Here is a 25,120-nt window from a genome sequence, read left to right as displayed (position 1 = left end):
ACTTTTATGATCTTAGCCTGTCTGACACGGCTACCTGGCTGTGATTCGCACTTAAAAGTTCTGGGAGGTAGTAGAGAAGGTCTATAACTAGGGTTGCCATCCGGCTGGAATTTTACTGCCCTGGCTGGTAAAAAAACAAAAAAAAAACGGGACTTTGTTGTCAATGATGTTAGTTGCCTTGGGGTCGAAGGGCATGTATTTCTTTTGAATAGGAAACAATCTTATTTATAATCCCTGTCAGGTTTTCATTACTGCCTGTGTGTACACTGGGGAGGTTCATCATCCCTATTTTTCCATATGACTTCTGTCACCATGACTGAAAGTGATGGGAACCACGGCCGGGACAAAGGGATGGGCAGGAGGGGCGCAATTAGTAATTGCAGGGTTGGGGCACCCTGACCCTAAACCTAAGGGGGAGGGGGTGCAGTTTTTGGCATCTTTGCCCTGGGCACTGGATGACCCTATCCCGGCACTGATGGGACCCATACATTTTGAGTTTCCACTAAACACGGAATAGAGAGGAAATCTTCCAATGGGGGAACCTTGTTCTGGTGACAACTATGAAAGGACTTCCAGAGTGTTCCTGCAATTCCTCCTGAAAATTATCAGTGCACTTCCCGGTATGTGAGTGCACTCCTGTTCTGTATCCTCATAGCTTTATATCTGCAGTTTGCAATCTAAGCCCTTGTACACATTGTCGGAGAATCCGTCGGAATGTGTCCTATCGGACCGTGTTGTCGGATAATCCGACTGTGTGTGGTATGCATCGGACTGTTTCCGTCGGAATATCCGACGGACCAAATTTTCCAACTTGCTGGAAATATTTTCCGACAAACTGGTCCGATCGGACATACTCCGATCATGTGTAGAGAATTCCGATCGGACAAAGTGCCACGCATGCTCAGATCAAATTCCTAAACCAAAGCTATTGGCTACTAGCCTGAATGTAGTCCAGTCGTAACGAAATAACGTCATCACACTCTGAATGATCGGATTTTCTGACAACTTCGTCTGACCGTGTGTATGCAACAGTTTCGGACAAAATCCGTCGGACAAAATCCAACAGACAGAATCCGTCGGATTTGGTTGTCGGAATCTCCGACCGTGTGTACAAGGGCTAAGATGCTGCTGCCTTTGACTGCAAGGTCTTGGGAAATTTGGTGAGGTCACTACTCTGCTACTCACTAGAGCAGCGATTCTCAACCAGGGTTCCTCAGGAGGTTGTAGGGGTTCCTTCAGCATTGGGCAATTTCTGCTCTCAGATAAGTTCCCACTGACACCATTGATCTTTTTAACTATCTGTACGCAGGGTTGGGGCACCCTGACCCTAAGGGGGAGGGGGTGCAGTTTGGCAGGGTTGGGACACCCTGATCCTAACCCTAAGGGGGAGGGGGTGCAGTTTTGGCATCTTTGCCCTGGGCACTGGATGACCTTGTCCCGGCACTGATGGGACCCATACATTTTGAGTTGCCACTTAAACATGGAATAGAGAGGAAATCTTCCAATGGGGGAACCTTGTTCTGGTGACAACTATGAAGGGACTTCCAGATTGTGTCTGGAATTCCTCCTGAAAATTAGCAGTGCACTTCCCGGTATGTGAGTGCACTCCTATTCTGTAGCCTCATAGCTGTATATCTGCAGTTTGCAATCTAAGATGCTGCTGCCTTTGACTGCAAGGTCTTGGGAAATTTGGTGAGGTCACTACTCTGCTACTCAATAGGGCAGCGATTCTCAGCCAGGGTTCCGTGGAACCCTAGGGTTCCTCAGGAGGTTGCTAGGGGTTCCTTCAGCATTGGGCAATTTCTGCCTCTCAGATAAGTTCCCACTGACACCATTGATCTTTTTAACCATCTGTAAGGAGGTCATTTTTCCCAATGACCACAAGTATAAAGGCCATGCTTCCCACTGTCCATCACACTAATGTATCATGAGTTGTAGATTTCACATTTTTAGCAGGGGTTCCCTGATAATGGAGAACTATTTCAAAGGTTCCTCAGTGTTGAAAAGGTTGAGAAAGGCTGCACTGGGGACTCAAACGTGAGGAAGCAAAGCCCTTTCTCAAGATGGTGCCCCCAACACAGAGACACAGTGCAGAATAAGGCATAGTATGCCAGTAACTGGGAAAAAACAGCGACTGGTCCTTTGCCCTCAGCCTTTTTTTTTTTCCTGGGCCCAGCTTCCAGAGTTCAGTTGTTTTTTTTAAACACGTGCTAACCGGCAGACATATATGGCTCGTACAGCCAGGGAAGCAGCTACTCATGCATAAATCTGAGCTTGATCAGATGCTTTGGAGACCTCTGATGTCTCCATAAAGAGTACCTTTTACCTACCCAAAGCTATCACGTAGGAGCTAGTAAACCCCTTTGTGATAGCAAAAAAATCTAAATAAAAGAAAATCATACCTTTTTTTTTTTTTTTTTTTTTTTTTAAGCCCCTCATCTCCTCACACATTCAAGTAAATGCAGACATGCACTTAGGTCCAGCATGCATATGTAAACAGTGAATGCACCACATAGACTAGGTATTGTCCAGAACAGCAGTGGTCAACCAGTGGTCCGTGGACCACGAGAAGGTTTTAGTGGTCCCCAAGGGTTCTGCCGTAAATCAACATTTATATCGCCCAATGTTGTTTCCAGTGTTGTTCTTAATGACTGTCAGCGTGCATTGATACCCAATGCCTCCTCTGTAGTTCTGGCTCCTGTGAACTCAGAGGGAGGTGCTGGGAGCTGTGCATAGAGCGGGAGGTAATAATAAGAAAGGGACTTTCAATGGCTGATCACAGACTGCGGGGAGGAGCACAGAGCTCGAGCTCATGGCTGGATGAGGAGGTGATATCAAGTGATGAGTCTGTGTAAGGCAGCAGTGTGATGCAGAGTGTGTATGTGCGGAGAGGGGGCAGAGAGCCGGAGCTTTGTGTATAAGGCAGCAGTGTGATCCAAGGGGGAGTGGGGCAGAGAGACGGAGAATTGTGTATATAAGGCAGCAGTGTGATCCAGGGGGAGGAGGGCAGAGAGCCAGAGCATTGTGTATATAAGGCAGCAGTGTGATCCAGGGGGAAGGGAGCAGAGAGCCGGAGCATTGTGTATAAAGCAGTGAGATCCAGGGGGTGGGGTGCGGAGCATTGTGTGTATAAGGCAGCAGTGTGATCCAGGGGGAGTGGGGAAGAGAGACGGGGAATTGTGTGTATAAGGCAGCAGTGTGAACCAGGGGAGGAGGCAGAGAGCCGGAGCATTGTGTGTATAAGGCAGCATTGTGATCCAGGGGGAGGGGGGCAGAGAGCCGTAGCATTGTGTGTATAAGGCAGCATTGTGATCCAGGGGGAGGGGGCAGAGAGCCGTAGCATTGTGTGTATAAGGCAGCATTGTGATCCAGGGGGAGGGGGGCAGAGAGCCGTAGCATTGTGTGTATAAGGCAGCATTGTGATCCAGGGGGAGGGGGCAGAGAGCCGTAGCATTGTGTGTATAGGACTGCAGCGTGATCCAGGGGGTGGGGGGCGAGAGGCAGAGCACTGTGTGTATAAAACAGCAGTGTAATCCAGGGGAAGGGGGGGCAGAGAGCTGTAAAATTCATGTTAGTGATCCGCAGGGTTAAAAATTGTGAGTTTAGTGGTTTGTGAGTCCTGAAAGGATGTTGACCACTGGCCCAGAACGTCAGAATGAAAGCAATAATTCTAGGGTCATCATTCACAATTAACTCTACACTGATAACCTGTTAAGGCGTTTAAAGTATCACCTGTGAAACATTTTAGGTATCTTAATTTGTCCCCATATCTTGGGTGCATGCAGTTTTAAGTCTTGATATGTTTGGTATCTATTTACTCGAAGCAACATGATCTTTTATATTTCACCCAAAAAATGTGTATTATATTGTGTTTGTGTGCACTAAAATCCATTTTAGTTAATTTTTTCATGAAAATCGGCATTTGATAAATAGCTGTGACATAAAAAAAATGCAACTGCCACCATTTTATTCTCCAGGGCCTCTGCTTTTTGAAATTATATAATGTTGGGGGGGGGGGGGGGTTCAAAGTAATTTTCTAGCAAAAAATGCTGATTTTAACATGCGTATGAAAGTTAAAAAATTGCCCTGGCCAACCAGTGGCTAAAGAGAACCTGTCAGCCTACAAAATGATGGATACGAAAAAGACACTGCTTAACCACTTGCCGCCCACCCTATTACATATTGACGGTGGCAAAGTGGTTTCATAATCCTGACCGGACGTCATATGACGTCCTCAGGATTATGAGCCGCTGAGCGCGGCGATCGTTGTTGCGGGGTGTCAGTCTGACACCCGGCAACTACGATCTCGGTAAAGAGTCTCCGACGGAGACTCTTTACCACGTGATCAGCCGTGTCCAATCACGGCTGATCACAGTGTAAATGGGAAGAGCCGGTGATCGGCTTTTCCTCACTCGCGTCTGTCAGACGCGAGTAGAGGAGAGCCGATCGGCTGCTCCTCTGACAGGGGGGGTCTGTGCTGATCGATTATCAGCACAGCCCCCCCGAGGATGCCCACACTGGACCACCAGGGACGCCACCAGAGAAAAGGTAATCCTCCCTAGACCACCAGGGATGCCCGTCAGCACAATGGATGCCAATCAGTGCCCATAATGGATGCCAATCAGTGCCCACAATGGGCATCACTGATTGGCATGCATTATTGTTTGGCACTGATTGGCATCCATTAGTACAGTATAACACCAATGCCGCCTATGAGTGCCCACCTGTGCCGCCTATGAGTGCCCACCTGTGCCGCCTATCAGTGCCCACCTGTGCCGCCTATGAGTGCCCACCTGTGCCGCCTATGAGTGCCCACCTGTGCCGCCTATCAGTGCCCACCTGTGCCGCCTATCCATGCCCATCTCTGCCGCCCATCCATGCCAATCCGTGCCAGCTATCAGTGACGATTTGTGCCACCTATCAGTGTCCATCCGTGTCGCCTATCAGTGCCGCCTATCAGTGTCCATCAATGCCACCTCATCAGTGCCACTTCATTGGTGCCCATCAGTGTAGCCCCATCAGTGCCCATCAGTGAAGGAGAAAACGTACTTGTTTACAAAGTTTTGAAACTGAAACAAAAAAAATACTGACGCCATTGCGACCCACGTGACCCTGAAATTTGTTTCTGAAAATTTGCCGGCAAAAATTTTACTAATGCGAGAGTGTATTTTAAACATTGTAAGTAACCCATTGGCTTTTTCTTTTTTCAATAAATAACCTGAGCGATATTACACTATTGGAGTTTTTCTTTTTGATCTATATATGGTTGTGTTGATCCTGCTGCGGTTTTGCTCGAGTGCGACTACTATAGAAAGATCTGGCCTTATTTTGGAGTCTAGTATAGTATTCCTAGAGGATTTCCGGTCCCATATACCCTGCAGAGGTTTTTTTTTCTGCCTGCCTGTTTGACCATCCTAGCAATAGGTGGTCCCAACCAACTGGTAAGCGTCCCTGCTCACTGGGTGTGGAGTGTCATTTGAAGTCCCACATGATCACTTGGTGGTGGATTACTCGCTCTCATGTGTTTTTATATAGACTTTTGCATACACATACGATTTTGGATGTTTTTATTTTATTATATGAATTTCTTTTTATTATTATTATACGATTTTGTTGCACATATTTATTCATATATTTTTATGTACTTTCATGATTGAGTTTGGTGGATGATTCATGCGGTGCACTTTATAGTTTATGATTAGCGCGATTATCTTTTATACACAAGTACACATAAAAAAATTATTTTCCCACAACAGTTTTCATGCATTCCTCTTCCTAATTATCAACAGGTAAGCAAAAGGGGTTCCCAGATCACTGATAAAAGGGAGTGGGGGTGGAACGGCGCAGTACAATTAGTGAATAAAAGGAAAAGCCCCGGTAGTGTGCCTTTATTACCTCGTTTCCTGTACACCGATTTATAGATATAAAAAAGATAGGAGGAAAAAAAAACAAAAAAAAACACATACAGTCTGGTGGAAGATGCTTGGATACAAGGTGACAATACATCTCTAGCTATTAGTGCAGCAAGTGAAGAGGAAAATACACAGACTATTATATAACAAATGCATTGCCCTGAACTGTGATAGTGTGCTGCAGCATTAAAAGGGTGTTATTTTCCCTAACAGAGTCTGCAAGAAGCAGTTTAGTACACAAAGCAACGTTCACCTAAAACAGCTTCTAAATGTACGCTTACAACTCTCAGCAACGCAGACAAATGTAATCTTTCCTTTCACCGAATGTCATCTAATATTATCAACATCCGCTGCAACTTTTAGAAGATCTACTGTACATCGGTGATGAGCCTTTATAATAGGAAAGAGAAGCTGCTGGTGCTGTACAATGAAATCTAATGACATAATGTAAGCCGATATCGAGAACTCAATCAGGACGTAAGTGAAGCATTCGATAAATATATACATTTTGGAAAATACAATTAAAGTGATACTAACGTCTAATTATTTTTTCTTTAAAAATAATAAACATGTTATACTTACCTGCTCTGTGTAATGGTTTTGCACAGAGCAGCCCCGATCCTCCTCTAGTCTCTTGCTGGCGTTCCTGGCCCCTTCTCCTCAGCAAAAAACTTGCTATGGGGGTCCCCCGCCCCCTCTCTCTCCTTACTGACTTTGATTGACAGCAGTGGGAGTCAATGGTGCCCGCTGCGGTGTCTCAGCCAATCAGGAAGGAGAGCCCCAGATAGCTGAGGCTCTTGTGGAACATTGCAGGATCGAGATGGGGCTCAAGTAAGTATTAGTGGGTTAACCCCCCTGGCGGTATTTCCGAGTCTGGCTCGGGGTGAAAATGTTGTACTATTAGTGGTAATCCTGAGCCACATCATTGAATCCAGGAAGAGGTTACTTACCTTGTCCCCTGGATCCAGCGATGTCTCCCCGCTGTACGAGCGAGCCGTCCTCCGCTCGATCTATCACATCGCCGAGCTCCGTTCCCTGTGAGCGTTGCGACGTATATGGGGACAGAGAACGACACCAAATTCAAAAAGTAAAGCACACACATTACATACAGTATAATGTAATCATACAGATTACATTGCTGTATGTAATTATGTCACATCCCCTTTGTCCCTACTGGTCTCCCCAGTGTCCTGCATGCAGTTTTATAATATAAAAACTGTTCTTTATGCCTGGAAACTGGAGATTGTCCATAGCAACCAAAACTGTCCCTTTACATCAAAACTGGTTTTAGACCAGCTAGAAAACAGCGATAATAAATTACTATCACTCGCAGAATTGAGCGATAGTGATTTGTGGGGAGATCCGTCATCAAATGCTGAAATCTAATGACAGCGACAATTCTGCAACTCAGCAAATTTCTGTGTTTTTGATTTGATTACATTATTGAATATTTTTTTTATTATTGTTATATTATTATTTGGTATAATTATTTATAGGTATTTATTATATTATAATTTATGATTTCATTTTTCAAACTTTATCATACCCGGGATGTCTACTAGAGTTATGCCTAAGAATTACAGGCCTACAATATAAAACGCCAAATTTCCATGCAAAATAATGGTACCGCTTTCAGCACCTAAAATCTGAAATAATCATACCGCCAGGGAGGTTAAAGCATGTTATACAGTATAGTGCTTGTCCTGTGTAATTTGGCCCCCTGTAACACTTAAAAAACCTGGCTGATCCTGCCAGTTTCTGCCCACCCCTATGTAAACTGACCACGGTGTATCATGGCTGCTGAGCACTGACACTGTGGTCAGTTTACGTGCCTTCGCCATCCGCAGCTCTGCTATCTGCAGCTCTCTTCTTTGCTTCTGTGTCTTCCTCCCTCCTCCCTTTCGTCACCTAGTGACAGTTCCACCCCATCCCCCTCCTGCTGCAGGAATAACAAATATATCTGTATACTATCCGTTCTGTCTCTTAATGCAGTGCCCCCCCCCCCCCTCCCTCTGTGTTTTATAAACAAAAATGCCTCCTTTACCGTATCTCCCGATGATCACGTGACTGGCCAGCTCTCTCTCTCCTCTCGTTCCTGCTGATGTCAGCGGGGGAATCTCGGCCCCTCTCGCTGCATCGGTCAGGCGGGCAGAGAGGAGACACGGCCAGTCACATGAGTGCCGGGAGCCGCCGTAAAGGAGGCATTTCTTTAATACAACGCAGAGACAGGGGGGCACTTCATCAGGGCTGTCTTTAATATTGATTGGACCCTGGGCAAAAATGTTCTTGGGCCCCCCCATGCAGTTTCACTCTCCAACTGCTCTCAGACATATAATAAATAGCAGCTAAACTTAAAATCAGTTTACTGTATCAGATCAGGCAGAAATTGTGAGTGGTTGCCAGCACTTAAAGCATATCATTACTGCTTACTGACTGGTTGCTAGAGGTTACAGCACACATTATGGCTCACTAGTTGCTAGAGGTTACAGCACATCATCTCCTGCAGGGGAGCATACTATACATATGAATGCTGCATTTATTTACATATCAATGCTGCCAGCCACAGTTATTTACATATGTATTCTGGTTATTTACATGTAAACACAGGATCTGCAGGTGAGTCATCTGTACACAACAATAGGGCAGATCTGGGCAGCATTAGTACCAGCACTTGACACTGAGATATCGGGACACAACACAGGACTAAAACTTCAAGCAACAAGGGAATTTAAACTAGGATAATTGGCAACTATGAGGCAGCTGCTATGGGCCCCAGAACAATGACAGGGCCCAGGGCAGCTGCCCCTTTTGCCCTGCCTTAAAGATGGCCCTGCACTTCATTAAGAGACAGAACGGATTATGTGAACTATTAAAAGTGGGTTAACAACCACTTAAAGCTTTGACAAAAATAACCTGGAAGCTGATTGGTTTCTATGCAGAGAGTCTGCACCTGATTTTGCACTCTCCAGTTTTAGTAAATCAACCCCAATCTTGGTTAGTGAGAATGTGTCTATCATCCCTAATTACACACAAACTGAATTTCCCAAAATATGGGAACTATAACTTGCTTATGCTTTACCATCTTTGAATTCTTCTAGCCTGAGTTGTCTATAGTCCATTTACCTGACCCCTTTGTTTCCTGGTTGTGGGAGGATACATCCTATTGTATCCCTTCCTTGTTACCCTTCCCACTCTATTGTCCCTGCCTCCCTACTCTGACCTCTACCCCTTAACCTTACCCGGGCATTTCCTTGCCCTTCCCCTACCAGTTTTCCTGACAATTCTTCTCTTTATGCTCTCTTCTTCATCCCCCTATCTTTAGGACGTATCTGCTCCCTCTGGTTCAGACCACCTAATCGCAATTCCAAGCTCATGAAGGGCCTTCATACAAAGCCTTCTAACAGCTCCAGATAATTTACTGATGTACATGTTTGTTTATTGCATTATGATTGTTTGCAAACTTTATCAGATGTTTTAGCCCCTGCATGGGCATAACTCCTATTACACCCACTAAAGCCAATAAAAATTATTAAAACAGAAATGCGTGCAGTACAAAGGGGCAGCAGCTTTGCCAGGTTTCTACTCTTTGAAAACATGATATAAGCCCAAACTACCAAATTCCACAGAGAACCAAACTATCATTGCTCTTCAATTGCAATTCAACCATCAAGACCCAGGGCTCATCTGTTCTATTCAATAACAGCATCCGTTTGCAAAAGCCCAGGATAGGGCACATATGTTTTCATACAAAAGATGGAGACACACATTTAATTAAGGTTGCCGCAACTTCTATAAAATACTAAATGAACGGAACAGTCTGAATCTGAATGAGGAAGAGGTCTGAAAAATTAATTTAGAGAAGAAAATAAAGAGAATGAAACTTAGCTGAAATAAATGTGAACTGTCAGCTGAATGTAATTAAAATTACTTGCGACTCTGTAATCAGTATCACCTTCCTCGCAGCGCAAATAGCAGCGAGTAACCAGAGAATGAATCTATGTCTTCATCAATGGCTGGTCTGCAAAAAAAAAAAAAAAAAAAACAGGAAGGCGGTTTGCACATTTTAAACTTGTATAGGTACGACCCAAATTTACACCCAAGCCCCCTTTTCCCCTCTCTGCTGCATGTCCCAGGATTGTTATTTTTATTTTACCTTGCTCCTGTAGTAGGAAATGGAGATTCTTGCAGGGCAGTTCCTACTGATGTCGGCACAATGCCAGAACTACATTTTTCAAGAGCCTTTCCCTATGCACTTTTGGGGTTGATTTACTAAAACTGGAAAGTGCAAAATCTGGTGCAACTCTGCATGGAAGCCAATCAGCTTCTAGATTCAGCTTGTTCGAATAAGCTTTGGAAAAAGCCTGGAAGAGTATTGATTTCTATGCTGAGCTGCACCAGGTTTTGCACCCTCTACTTTTATTAAATCAACCCCAGTGTGCCCTTAATGACGTCAATTCTGACGTAACGCATAGGGTGGAGCCATGCTCTTCTTGATAGGGAGTGTGTTTAAATTGTATCCTGGGACACGATTTTCTACATAAGCAATTTATCTTTTTTTTATCTGTGTCAGTGGTTTGTATTTACAATAAATAGATTTTAAAGGGTTTTACACTGTGGTTGTCCTGGCTCTCTTTCCATGTTCCAATGGGATGTTCAATGGTTCTGAGTAGATACCAGTTTGAGGAACCATGTGGATCTGTGGTTTGTGGATAGTCACCAGGGGAATATATTTACCATTTAATACATGCGTATGTGACTTTCTTTTATAGGAGTCCGCTTACTCTGGTTACTCTTTTATTTAAAGGAGCTCCAGGCTCCTTCAGAAAAAAAATAAAACTCAGCAGCTACAAATACTGTAGCTGCTGACTTTTAATATCAGGACACTTACCTGTCCAGGAATCCAGCGGTGTCCTCACTGGAGCTGATTTTTCAATCGGCTATTGGGTGGATCCCTGCCATCTCCACTAAGGGACCTGTTAAAATCAGGTACCCGCTCCCCCCCCCCAAAAGGTGTCAAATGTGGCAGCAGAGGGGGTGGGGGAAGGCAGGCAAGGGGAGCTTCCTCATTTGGGTGGAGCTCCGCTTTAGGTTGGTGACTCATTACTGGTGTCTTGGAACGGAAGGTGGAAAGTCGTTATTTTGACATCATTATTTTCACATTTATTACATTATGGAATATACAGCATCTCACAAAAGATACACCCCTCACATTTTTGTAAATATTTTATTATATCTTTTCATTTGACAACACTGAAGAAATTACACTTTGCTACAATGTAAAGTAGTGAGTGTACAGCTTGTATAACAGTGTAAATTTGCTGTCCCCTCAAAATAACTCAACACACAGCCATTAATATCTAAATATCTGGTGCCAAGGTTCGCCATCACTGGCCTAGGCTATAAGAAGATTTTCAAGGCTCTGAAACTGAGCTGCAGCACAGTGGCCAAAACCATACAGCGGTTTAACAGGACAGGTTCCACTCAGAACAGGCCTCGCCATGGTCGACCAAAAAAGTTGAGGTCACGTGCACAGCGGCATATCCAGACGCTGTCTTTGGGAAATAGACATACGAGTGCTGCCAGCATTGCTGCAGAGGTTGAAGGGGTGGGGGGTCAGCCCGTCAGTGCTCAGACCATACGCCACACACTGCATCAAATTGGTCTGCATGGCTGTCGTCCCAGAAGGAAATCTCTTCTACCGCGTACACACGATCAAACAATCCGGTGGAAAAGTCCGGCAAACAATCCCCCCGTGTGTAGCCTCCGTCATACTTTATTGACCCGAAAGTACGGCGGACTTAGAATGCCGTGTTGCACTCCAATCTTCCTGCCGGACTCGCATTTCGGCGAACAATCCGGCCGTGTGTATGCCAGTCCGCCATACTTTTGAAATGAGCGGACTTTTCCCGCCCGGAGAAAAGTCCGCTCATTTCGAGCGGGTCTGCAGGTAGGCGGGGCCCGCGAAGGAGACGTCGCTGGCCCCGCTGCCTGGTATGGACTTAAAGGGGAACCCCAACGCCAAAAAAAAAATCGGCGTGGGGGTCCCCCCCAAGTCCACAACAAACCCGTGTCCGAGCACGCTACCCGGCCGGCCAGGAAAGGGGGGCGAGCGAGCGCCCCCCCTCCTGAGCCGTACCAGGCCGCGTGCCCTCAACATGGGGGGTGCCTTGGGGAAGGGGGGGCCGCGCGCCCCCCCCACCCCAAAACACCTTGTCCCCATGTTGATGAGGACAAGGGCCTCTTCCCGACAACCCTGGCCGTTGGTTGTCAGGGTCTGCGGGCGGGGGGCTCATCGGAATCCGGGAGCCCCCTTTAATAATGTGACACCAACCCATGTGACATAAACCCATGTGACACCGCCCCTTGTCCCTATATAAGTGGCAGCGCAGCACGTCCCTGGCATTGTGGCCGGATAGATCGTCGAGTCAACATCTCCTGGAGAAGAAGAACGGAAGGCGGCGGCGACAGAAGACCGGGCCACCGCCTGTAAAAGAGCTAGAAGAAGGCGCGGTGGCCCGGCAGAAGAACCGAAGAGGGGGACAAGACCCCCGAAGTCGGAAGAAGAGGCCGGCGGCGAGGAAGAAAGCCGGGCTCCTCCGCTAGCAAAAGAGCTACAAGAAGATAGCGGAGGAGTCCGGCGAGAAGACCCCCGAAGACGGAAGACCCCCGGAGCTGTGTAATAAAGTATTTTATCTCGTGTGTTGTGTTTTTTTTTTGTACTTTTATTTTACAGGTGAATGGGTAGGGGTACATTGTACCCCATACTCATTCACATAGGATGGGGGGCCGGTATCCGGGGGCCCCCTTATTAAAGGGGGCTCCCGGATTCCGATAAGCCCCCCGCCCGCAGACCCCGACAACCAATGGCCAGGGTTGTCGGGAAGAGGCCCTTGTCCTCATCAACATGGGGACAAGGTGTTTTGGGGTGGGGGGGCTGCGTGGCCCCCCCTTCCCCAAGGCACCCCCCATGTTGAGGGCACGCGGCCTGGTACGGCTCAGGAGGGGGGGCGCTCGCTCGCCCCCCCCTTTACTGGCCAGCCGGGTAGCGCGCTCGGACAAGGGTCTGTTGTAGACTTTGGGGGGTTCCCCTTTAAGTCGATACCAGGCGGCGGGGCCAGCGACGTCTCCTTCGTGGGCCCCGCCTACCTGGAGACGCGCTCGAAATGAGCGGACTTTTCTCTGCGTGTGTGGGCGAGTCCGTTCATTTCAAAAGTAGGGCGGATAGTACGGCGGACTTAGTACGACGTATTAGTCCGCTGAAAAAGTGCCGTGTGTGGGCAAGTAGCCCGCTCGGAAAGTCCGACGGACAGTCTGGCGGGAAGTCCGCCAGGCTAAGTACGTCGGACATACCGCTACGTGTGTATGCGGCTTTCTAAAGATGATTCGCAAGAAAGCCTGCAAACAGTTTGCTGAAGACTAGCAGACTAAGGACATGGATTACTGGACCCATGTCCTGTGGTCTGATGAGTGTGGTGGGAGTGCCATGTTCTGGGAAAGCATGAGTGCTGCCGGAATTAGGGAGCTACAGTTCATTGAAGGAACCATGAATACCAACATTTATTGTGACATATTGAAGCAGAGCACGATCTCCTAGTTTCGGAGGCTGGGCTGCAGGGCAGTATTCCAACATGATAATGACCCCAAACACACCTCCAAGACGACCACTGACTTGCTAAAGAAGCTAAAGGGTAAAGGTAAATGTGATGGACTGGCCAAGCATTTCTCCAGACCTAAACCCTATTGAGCATGTGTGGGGCATCCTCAAAACGGAAGGTGGAGGAGCGCATGGTCTCTAACCTCCACCAGCTCTGTGATGTCATCGTGGAGGAGGGGGAAGAGGACTCCAGTGACAACCTGTGAAGCTCTGGTGAACTCCATGCCCAAGGGGGTTAAGGCAGTGCTGGAAAATAATGGTGGCCACACAAAATATTGACGCTTTGGGCTGTTTCCTTATGAATTTATGTGAAATTGCCATTAATAGCTGTAAAACTTTGTAATTATGAATATATTTCATTTAGCTTGTATCTTTACAGAAGTGTCTGTTAAACAGATAATTTGGTGCCTAAGCTTGCGTTTACAAACAATGGGACCCAAACCTCATTGTTCTACACATGCTCACTTCAAATGATCCCATATTTGAATACGCAATGAGGAGCCGTGGCCAGTCCGTCATGTATACTTAATTTCCTTGAAAACTTAATCTACTTACAAGGTTAATTTTCCTTATCAAAATAGTCTGGGACAAGGGTATTTGCATTAAAGGGGACTGACTTATGTAAAGTATAGGAATTGGAGATGTAGCCAGTCCTTACCCAGGATTGGAGAGGCCCACCAATCAGAGCCACGCCATTCCAACCAATGAGGCATCAGCCTGTAATGATATACACAGACTAGATAGGAGGAAAATACACACTCTCTGGTGGAACGGTCACCCGAATGGAACCTTTGTGGGCCATAGCCTGGTAACTATTGGAACTAAATATGCTAATCTTATGTCTTTTCTGTCCTACTGTCTGTAGATTAAGGCTTTAAGGAATATACTCTGTATTCCTTCATGTAATCCATGTTTTTTTTTTAACCTTTTCCTGTGCAATTAGATAGACTGCTGTGTATTAGTCTAGGCCTACTTTACTATATACCAGGGATAAGCAATTAGCGGACCTTCAGCTGTTGCAAAACTACAAGTCCCATCATGCCTCTGCCTCTGGGCATCATGTTTGTGGCTGTCAGAGTCTTGCTATGCCTCATGGGACTTGTAGATCTGCAACAGCTGGAGATCCGCTAATTGCATATCCCTGCTATATACTAATACATTTTTGTTAGTGTGTTAAAGCTGAGGTTCCCACAAAAATTGAACCTCCGCTTTATGGAACCCTCCTCCTCTCCTGTGTCACCTTTGGCACCTTTCAGATGGGTGCAGATACCTGTCTAAGATAGGTATTTGCACCCACTTCCGGGCATAGACTCCCACAGGAGTCTATGCCTCTTCCTGTCCCACCGCGTTGTCTGCTGGGACACACACAGGTCCCAGAGACAGCAGGGACCATTCGGATGGCACTACGCGACTCGTGCATGCGCAGTAGAACACTGGGTGGTGAAGCCGCAAGGCTTAATTTCTGATTGCCTTATCTATGATGGCGGCGGCCGCATCCGAGGACCGAGGGGCGCTTCGGCCACAGGTGCTGACATCGTTGGACTCTGGGACAGGTGAGTGTCCTTATTTTAAAAGTCAGCAGCTGCAGTATTTGTAGCTGCTGACTTAAAAAAAAAAAAAAAAAAAATTGCGGGACTCCCACTTTAAAGCTTTCACTCATGGTCAAAGAACTCTCATTTAACCCAAATCATATCTGAGAGGTATCAAATATCAAATATAGTAAACGGTAACATAACTGGCGACCAACAAAGTCGAGGACAGGACTGAAAGTATTTAATATAATATCAAGATTTGAGTAATGCAGATTAAGGTTATTGGGGTGAATTTAGCCAGTTTTTCAGGTAGTTTGGAGGTCACAGCAAGGCCGCGTACACACGGGCGGATTGTCTGCCCAACTTAGTCCACTGAACCGTGTTTCAGCGGACAATCCGCTCGTGTGTGTGGGCTTCAGCTGACTTTTTCAGCGGACAGTCTGACGGACTTAGTCTTTCGGAATTTCCGTAATTTTGTCCGTCCAAACTTGGTTTTGTCCGTCCAAACTTGGTTTCAGTGGACTGTCCGCTCGTGTGTAGGCAAGTTGGACGGACTAAGTATGGCGCATGCTCAGAAAGGATTTACACGGCCGAAGGTTGCATTGCAGTGTATTGGACGTCGTTTTTCTAGTCCCGTCATACATGCTGTACACGTCATCGCGCAAGTTTTCAGCGGACTGTCTGTTCATCGTGTGTGGTCAAGTCCGTTCATTCAAAAGTTGAACGGACTGTCTGTCGGATTGTCTGACGAACTTAGTTGGGCAGACAATCCGCCCGTGTGTACGTGGCCTAAGTTTATCTAGGGAAAAATATAGGTAAATGTCTTTTATTTTATTAGTGGGTATTAGATTAACTCTAAAAAAAAGCAGGAAGGATACACCATATTTTTGTTTTGGTTAATATCCTGTAATTATAATTGAAAAAGTACATTGGAGGTATCATTATAACGTGTCATATAATGAGGAGGATGTGCTGAGCAGGAAAAATTTTGTTTTGATTGTTTTTGTTTGTTTCTTTTGTGTTTTATTGGAAAGACACTGAAAGAGTGTGGTCCTTGTTTTGTGGAAACATTTTTGCAATTTTTGTCTGCTTTCTTTTTCCTCTTTTTTTCCCTCTGGCTTAGTTTTTAGACTTTATTTTAATTTTTTTAAGACGTAAAAAGTGACATGCTTTTCTGTTGTGGTTTGGTTGAAACAGGTTCAACAGGTCTAACTGATTTTTGCAGCTTGCTGGTTGGCTAACAATTACAGACAGTTATTGTTGCAAAACATATCTCTCAAGGAGGATCTAGAAATAGTACACACGGTCGGACTTTGCGACGGAAAATGTGCAATTGGACGGTGTTGTCGGAAATTCTGATTGTGTGTTGGGCTCCATCTGACTTTTTCCGTCTAAATTTCCAACACACAAAGTTTGAGATCTGGATCTAAAATTTTCCGAACACAAAATCCGATTGTTTAAATTCCGATCGTGTGTAGACACTTCCGACACACAAAGTGCCACGCATGCTCAGAATAAATTATGAGAGGAAAGCTATTGGATACTGGCCTCTTTATAGTCCCGTCATACACGTTGTACGTCACCTCGTTCTGAACGATCGGATTTTCCAACAACTTTGCGCGACCGTGTGTATGCAACACAAGTTTGGGGCAAAATCCGTCGGAAAAAATCTGAGGGATTTTGTCGTCGGAATGTCCGACTGTGTGTACAAGGCATAAGAGTTTCTATGACAAATTTGAATGCTAGCCACCAGCAACCAACAATAGACAACCAAAACAAGCGCTTTTTCTTTTTCTGTTAACCATTTGTTTTCTTTCTTATATCACCTTTATTTTTTTGGTGATTCTTGAGTTTGATTTCACTATGGTGAAAAAAAAAAAAAAAAAAAGAGGGGAGTATGGGGAACATTATATGGAGAACATTTGAAACAGTTAAACATGCTGATATAGAATATTAAAGCTTCCCTATAGCATTTTGGGGATTGGGCGAAGTTCCAACAATTCTTTTTTATTCTCTTTTGACATTGGATAATTGTTTTATATACATTTATGTCATTGCTGCTATTACCAACTATGACAATAGTAACAGTAACACCAGGGTTTAGCAACAGTCATGTGACTATTTTCATTGTGACACACAGTTATCTCTACAGTCCTAATATGTGGCAGTCATCATATGTGGTCATTGATCTTTTTTTTTTTTTTGGCCAGTCTTTTTTATGCCATAATTAAGTTCAAAGAGCATTGCTTGAATATCATATATATATATATATATATATATATATATATATATATATATATATATATATATATACTGGGACGTGTGAAACTCATAGTGATTGGCAAATAGCAGGGAGTAGAGTACAATTGTACTTAAGAGTAATTTAGTTTGATTGTTCCTGAAGCCACAAGTAACTGGTGACATCACACTTATCCCTATTCTGAAATCAAGTTATTTTTTGTGTGCTTAGTTGACGCTGCCTAATCTGCACTGAGACCTCTTAAAGTGATGACCTCTTCCGTAGCCTGCTAAAGGCAGGACTCGTACAGTGGCTACACACGGTAGCCAAGGACTGAGCTATATGCACAAATGTTTGGCAACAGCCAAGATTTTAGCCCATCAGGGTTGGTATAACTGAACACAGTTTTAGTAAAACGAGTTAGTGGTGAGTTGCAATGGCAACAAGATCCCCCCGGACACTTGAAGGGTCATACACGCACACAGTGGTATTCAGCAGAAGGCGGGGCAGAGTAACTTGCATGCATATGACAATGGAGGAAGAAAGATGGGGGATGAAAATCAGACAACCTGGCTGAAGGGTGAAACCATTCAATTTGTTACACGTGTCACTGGGAAAGGGTCTCATTATTATGTCGCAGTACATCTATAACAATTCTAATCAAAGGAATCCAATTGGAATCACCATGGAAGGCTGTCCCAGAAGCAAGGGCAACATGACCAAATTGGCATTATAGACTTTCGTACTATTATTATTGGACTGTTGAGAACAAGGATCCTCATGGGATTTTTTTTCGTTTTTTTTGGTGTTTTGTCTCTTACGATTTTTATTATGGACTTATTACATCTAGAACAATTGATGACTACTGATACTGGGATCCAGAAATGTGGACTGTAGAGATGGAGCTTTTAAAAGTTGTTTTTTTCTCAAAGAGTTTTTTTTTTTATTTCAGAAGGCAGAGCCAAAGTTACAAATATTAAAGGAGATTACACATAAACTGATATTTTTGGTGTGGCCGAGTCTTATATTCTCAACTGGCCACATGGGGTCATCTGTTGCCTTATGAGTTTATGTGAAATCTCCATTAATAGCTGCAAAACATTCTAATTATGAATATATTTCATTTAACTTGTATCTATGGAGGGCGTGTAAAATAGCTTCACAGGAGTGTCTATTAGCTAGAGAATTCGGTGCCTAACCTTGCGTATACAAACAACGGGACCCAAAGCTCATTGTTCTACACATAATCACCTCAAAAGATCCCATGTTTAAATATGCAATGAGGAGCCGTGGCCAGTCCGTCACGTATACTTCATTTCCCTGAAAATGTAATCTACTTACAAGGTTAAGTTTCCTGCTCAAAATAGTCTGGGACAAGGATTTGCATTAAAGGGGGCTGACTTATGTAAAGAATAGGGATTGGAGATGTTGCCAATTCTTACCAAGGATTAGAGAGGCCGACCAGCGCCTAGAGGCGATTCAGTTCGCATTGTGCGCTCTATAAGTATTTCATTCATTCATTCATTCACCAATCAGAGCCACACCATGCCAACCAATGAGGCCTCTGTAATGATATACACAGACTAGATAGGAGGGAAACACAAACTCTCTGGTGGAACGGTCACCCGAATGGAACCTTTGTGGGTCATAGCCCAGTAACTAGAGGTCGACCAATATGGGTTTTTCTCTGGCCGATGCCGATATTTAGAAATCATGGCGGCCGATGGCTGATATATGATGCCGATTTTTTTGGGCCTATATGTTAGGCCGATTTTTTTATTTTTTATTTTATTTTTTTATCCCCCTTCATCTCATAAAACAGACACCTTTTCCACTGGGGCGTTTTTTAGGCGCTTTTGGGCTAAAAATAGCGCCTGTAAAGTGCCTGCAAAACGGCTCCCCTGCAGTCTGTGTGAAAGACAGACTGCTTTCACACTGAGGCGATGCAAGCAGCACGTTTGGAGTGGTGTATACCGCTTCTCCACCACTCCTGCCCATTGATATTAATGGGCACCACTGCCCAAGCGCATGCAATGCGATTTGGCAGCGGTGCTTCACGGGCGCATTTAACCTCTTCTTCGGCCGCTAGCTAGGATTATATGCGCCCCACTAGCAGCTGAATAGCACCGCTAAAATGATGGTAAAGCACTGCTAAAACTAGCAACATTTTACCATCAACGTCTGCCCGCTCCAGTGTGCAAGCAGCCTATAAAATAAAAACAAGTACTCAAAACTTTTGGACGAAAAAAAAAAAATAGACTAACTTTACTGTTTTTATTTTATTTATTTTTTTTTTTTTTAAATCATTTAGTGTATTTTTTCCCCCCCCCAAAAAAATGCATTTGAAAGACCTCTGCGCAAATGCCGTGTGACATAAAATATTGCAACAACCGCTATTTTATTCCCTAGGATCTCTGCTAAAAAAATATATATACTTTTTGGGGGGTCTAAGTGATTTTTTGGCAGAAAATACAGGATTTTTACTTGTAAGCAACAAGTGTCAGAAAATATTTAGTCTTTAAATGGTTAAACTGAGAACTTCTACACAGAGATGATTTCATTCATTCAGAAGTGTAAACATTGTATCATTTTGTTCTTTTCTTGGCAGGCTGCCCAGAGAGGAGGAAGACGTTTCTATGACGACTCAGGCAACTTGCACTGACTTCTATTACAGAAGTCATTTCCAAGTCCCGCTGTTCTAAATCGGCCTTTTTATCAGCTCAATCGGCCGATGCCGATTAATTAAAAAACGGCAAATATCGGCCGATATATCTGTCGACCTCGACCGGTAACTATCGAAACGAAATATGTTTATCTTATGTCTTTTCTGTCCTACTGTTTGTAGATTAAGGTTTTAAGGAATATACTCTGTATTCCTTCATGTAATCCACGATTTGTACCTTTTTCCTGTGCAATTAGATAGATTGCTGTTTATTAGTCTATTAGGCCTACTTTACTATATACCAATACATTTTTGTTATTGTGTTAAAGTGTTCACTCGTGGTCAAAGAACTCTCATTAACCCAAATCATATCTGAGAGATATTAAATCTCAAATATAGTAAACGGGTAACAGGGCCCAATTTGGTAATTTTCACTTAGGGGTGTACTCACATTTGTAACCAGCAGTTTATGTTGTAGTGCTAGTTGCACTGTGTTTGCACACCAAATTAGGTTCCTAGCACCAAGACTGTAATTGGGCTAACTTTATTGTTTTTCTTTTTTTTTTTTTTTTATTCATTAACCACTTCCCGCCCGCCCTATGGCCGAATGACGGCCTTAGAGCAGGCGGGTTCCTTCGCCTGGCCGTCCCTGGACGGCCTCGTGTTTACTTCCGCAATGCGCGCCGCCGGGGGCGCGCATCGCGGAAGTTTTGTATTCGCCGTGTCTCCCGGAGACAGGCAAATACAGATCGCCGTGAACGGCCAATCCACGCGGCCGTTCACAGCGCGATCGCAGCTGCCAATGGGAGATGATCTCATATGTAAACATATGAGATCATCTCCCATTGCCGTGTCTCTCCCTCCTCACACAGAGACAGCGTGTGAGGAGGGAGAGCGATCTGTAAGTGATAAATTGTTACACTGTCAGCCCCAGTGCCAACTGTCAGCCCCAGTGCCATCTGTCAGCCCCAGTGCCAGTGCCATCTGTCAGCCCAGTGCCATCTGTCAGCCCAGTGCCAGTGCCGCCAGTGCCACCTGCCAGCGCCAGTGCCTGCCGTCAGCCCCAGTGCCGTCAGCCCCAGTGCCACCTGCCAGCGCCAGTGCCACCTGCCAGCCCCAGTGCCATCCGTCAGCCCCAGTGCCATCCGTCAGCCCCAGTGCCATCCGTCAGCCCCAGTGCCGTCAGCCCCAGTGCCGCCAGCCCCAGTGCCGTCAGCCCCAGTGCCGCCAGTGCCACCTGCCAGCGCCAGTGCCACCTGCCAGCGCCATCAGTCAGCCCCAGTGCCGTCAGTGCCGCCAGTGCCAGTGCCACCTGCCAGTGCCATCCGTCAGCCCCAGTGCTGCCAGTGCCACCTGCCAGTGCCACCTGCCACCACCAGTGCCAGTGCCACCTGCCAGCACCAGTGCCACCTGCCAGCGCCAGTGCCGTCAGCCCCAGTGCCGCCAGCCCCAGTGCCACGTGCCAGTGCCACCTGCCAGTGCCACCTGCCAGCGCCACCCGTCAGCCCCAGTGCCGCCTGCCAGTGCCACCTGCCAGCGCCAGTGCCATCTGCCAGAGCAAATAGCCAGCACCATCTGCCAGTGCCATCTGCCAGTGCCAGCCCCAGTGCCATCTGCCAGCCCCATCTGCCTCCAGTGCCATCTGCCTCCAGTGCCATCTGTCAGTGCCACGTGTCGTCAGTGCCACGTAGGGTCACTTTGTGGGCATTTCCATTGTCCTGGTGCTCCAGGGCCTTCAAAACTGTAATAGGTGGTTGAGAAATAAGATGTGTAATTTATGCTCCTAGAACGCCTGATGGTGCTATTTCAATATTGGGCCTCTGTATATGGTCAGGCTGTGTAAAAGTCTCACACATTTGGTATCGTTATACTCAGGAGGAGTAGTAGAACGTATTTTGGGGTGTCATTTTTGCTATGTACATGCAATGTGTTGGAAATATCTTATAAATGGACAACTTTGCGTAAAAAAAAATGCGTTTTCATTTTTTTTCCACATTTTCCCAAAACTTCTGGAAAAAAAATGAACCATTCAAACTACTCATTATGCCTCATAGATTATACGTTGGGGTGTTAGCTTTCCAAAATGGGGTCACTTTGTGGGCATTTCCATTGTCCTGGTGTTCCAGGGCCTTCAAAAATGTAATAGGTGGTTGAAAAATGAAATGTGTAATTTATGCTCCTAGAACGCCTGATGGTGCTATTTCAATATTGGGCCTCTGTATGTGGCCAGGCTGTGTAAAAGTCTCACACATTTGGTATCGTAATACTCAGAAGGAATAGCAGAACGTATTTTGGGGTGTCATTTGTGGTATACACATGCCATGTGAGAGAAATAACCTATTACATTGAAAATTTTGTGAGAAAGAAAAAAATCTTAATTTTGCAAAGAATTGTGGGAAAAAGATGATAACATCAAAAAGCTCACCATGCATCTTACTAAATACCTTGGAATGTCTACTTTCAAAAAAGGGGTCATTTGGGGGGTATTTGTACTTTCCTGACTTGTTCGGGTCGCAAGAAATGAGATAGGCCACCAGTACATCAGGTGTGATCAATTTTGTGCGATTCGCACCACAGCTTGTAGACTCTCTAACTTTCACAAAGACCAAATAATATCCACAAATTTTGGGTTATTTTTACCAAAGATATGTAGCAGTATAAATTGTGGCCAAAATTTATGAAAAAAAAATTATAATTTGCAAAATTTTATCACAGAAACAAAGAAATATGCGTTTTTTTTCAACATTTTCGGTCTTTTTTCATTTATAGCGCAAAAAATAAAAACCCCAGAGGTGATCAAATACCATCAAAAGAAAGCTCTATTTGTGGGAAAAAAAGGACACAAAATTCATTTGGGTACAGTGTTGCATGACTGAGTAATTGTCATTCAAAGTGTGAGAGCACCAAAAGCTGAAAATTGGTCTGGTCAGGAAGGGTGTTTAAGTGCCCAGTAAGAGAGTGGTTAAAGTGCATTTTTTTCCAAAATTTAAAGACTGCTGCGCAAATACAGTGTGACATAAAATATTGCAACAATCCCCATTTTATTCTCTAGGTCTTCTGCTAAAAAATATATATATATATATATAATGTTTTCTAGCAAAAAATACTGATTTTAACTTGTAAGCAACCAGTGTCAGAAAAAGATTTAGTCTTTAACCACTTGCCGACCAGCGCACGCCAATGTACGTCGACAGAATGGCACGGGCAGGCAAATGGGCGTACATGTACGTCCCTTTAAATTTGCCGCCCTGCCATCGGGAGTGCGCCGCCGGCGGCACGCTCCCGCGCTGGTCGGGACCCCCGTGAGTCCGGTCGCGGGACCCGCGGACTCAATCGCCGCATACCCGCGATCGTCTCACGGAGCGGCCAAATGAAGAAATGCCGTTGTAAACAGCATTTCTCCATTCTGCCTAGCAACTAGTGATGCTGATCTCTGCTCCATGTGATTGGAGCAGAGATCAGTGTTCACTAAATGAAAGCCCAACCCCCCCACAGTTAGTAACGCACCCCTAGGAACACTTAACCCCTACACTGCCACCCACTGGTTAACCCCTTCACTGCCAGTGTCATTTACACAGGAATCACTGCATTTATATAGCAGTGATTACTGTATAAATGACAATGGTCCCAAAAATGTGTCAAAAATGTCCGATGGGTCCCCCACAATGTCACAGTCACAATAAAAATCGCTGATCGCCGCCATTACTAGTAAAAAAAAAATAATAAAAAATTATTAATAAAAATGCTATAAAACTATCCCTATTTTGTAAACGCTATAACTTTTGCGCAAACCAATCAATAATCGCTTATTGCGATTTTTTTTTTACCAAAAATATGTAGAAGAATCATATCGGCCTAAACTGAGGGAAAAAAAATTTTTAATATATTTTTGGGGGATATTTATTATAACAAAAAGTAAAAAATAATGTGTTTTTTTTCAAAATTGTCGCTCTATTTTTGTTTATAGCGCAAAAAATAAAAACCGCAGGGGTGATCAAATACCACCAAAAGAAAGCTCTATTTGTGGGAAAAAAAGGACGTCAATTTTGTTTGGGAGCCATGTCGCACGACCGCACAATTGTCAGTTAAAGCGACGCAGTGCCGAATCGCAAAAAGTGGTCTGGTCTTTGACCAGCAAATTGGTCCGGTCTGAAAGTGGTTAAGTACCATATATACTTGAGTATAAACCGAGTTTTTCATTACTTTTTTTGTTCTGAAAATGCCCCCCTCGGCTTATACTTGAGTCAAGCACTTTTCTGCAGCAGAGAATGACATTTTCCAAACCGACTCGGTTTGGAAAATGTCATTCTCTGCTGCAGAAAAGTGCTTGACTCGAGTATAAGCCGAGGGGGGCATTTTCAGAACAAAAAAAGTAATGAAAAACTCGGTTTATACTCAAGTATATATGGTACTTAAAGACTAAGGCCGCGTACACACGGGCGGATTGTCTGCCCAACTAAGTTCGTCAGACAATCCGACAGACAGTCCGTTCAACTTTTGAATGAACGGACTTGACCACACACGATGAACAGACAGTCCGCTGAAAACTTGCGCGATGACGTGTACAGCACGTACGACGGGACTAGAAAAATGACGTCCAATACACAGCAATGCACCCTTCGGCCGTGTAAATCCTTTCTGAGCATGCGCCATACTTAGTCCGTCCAACTTGCCTACACACGAGCGGACTGTCCACTGAAACCAAGTTTGGACGGACAAAACCAAGTTTGGACGGACAAAATTACGGAAATTCCGAAAGACTAAGTCCGTCAGACTGTCCGCTGAAAAAGTCCGCTGAAGCCCACACACGAGCGGATTGTCCGCTGAAACACGGTTCAGCGGACTTAGGCCGCGTACATAAGGGGCGGATTGTCTGGCCAACTAAGTTCGTCAGACAATCCGACAGACAGTCCGTCCAAACTTTTAAATGAACGGACTTGCCCACACACGGCACTTTTTGAGCGGACTAATACGGCGGACTAAGTCCGCCATACAATCTGCTCTACTTTTGAAATGAACGGACTCGCCCACACACGCGGAGGAAAGTCCGCTCATTTCGAGCGCGTCTCCAGGTAGGCGGGGCCCACGAAGGAGACCTCGCTGGCCCCGCCGCCTGGAATG

General features: G+C 45.1%; 1 protein-coding gene across 1 annotated transcript in view; it reads right to left on the bottom strand.

The window, feature by feature from the left end:
- Positions 1-25,120, bottom strand: part of PTPRF (protein tyrosine phosphatase receptor type F) — a 1,477,204-nt gene that overhangs the window by 1,132,491 nt on the left and 319,593 nt on the right. The gene's annotated exons all lie outside the window — the stretch shown is intronic.

The sequence above is a fragment of the Lithobates pipiens genome, unplaced genomic scaffold, assembly GCF_037356315.1.
Source record: "Lithobates pipiens isolate NorthernLeopardFrog02 unplaced genomic scaffold, aLitPip1_a1.2 Scaffold_23, whole genome shotgun sequence".
Classification (NCBI taxonomy): Eukaryota; Metazoa; Chordata; class Amphibia; order Anura; family Ranidae; genus Lithobates; species Lithobates pipiens.
Note: the sequence above shows the minus strand (reverse complement) of the source record. Positions and strands in the feature narration are given on the sequence as shown.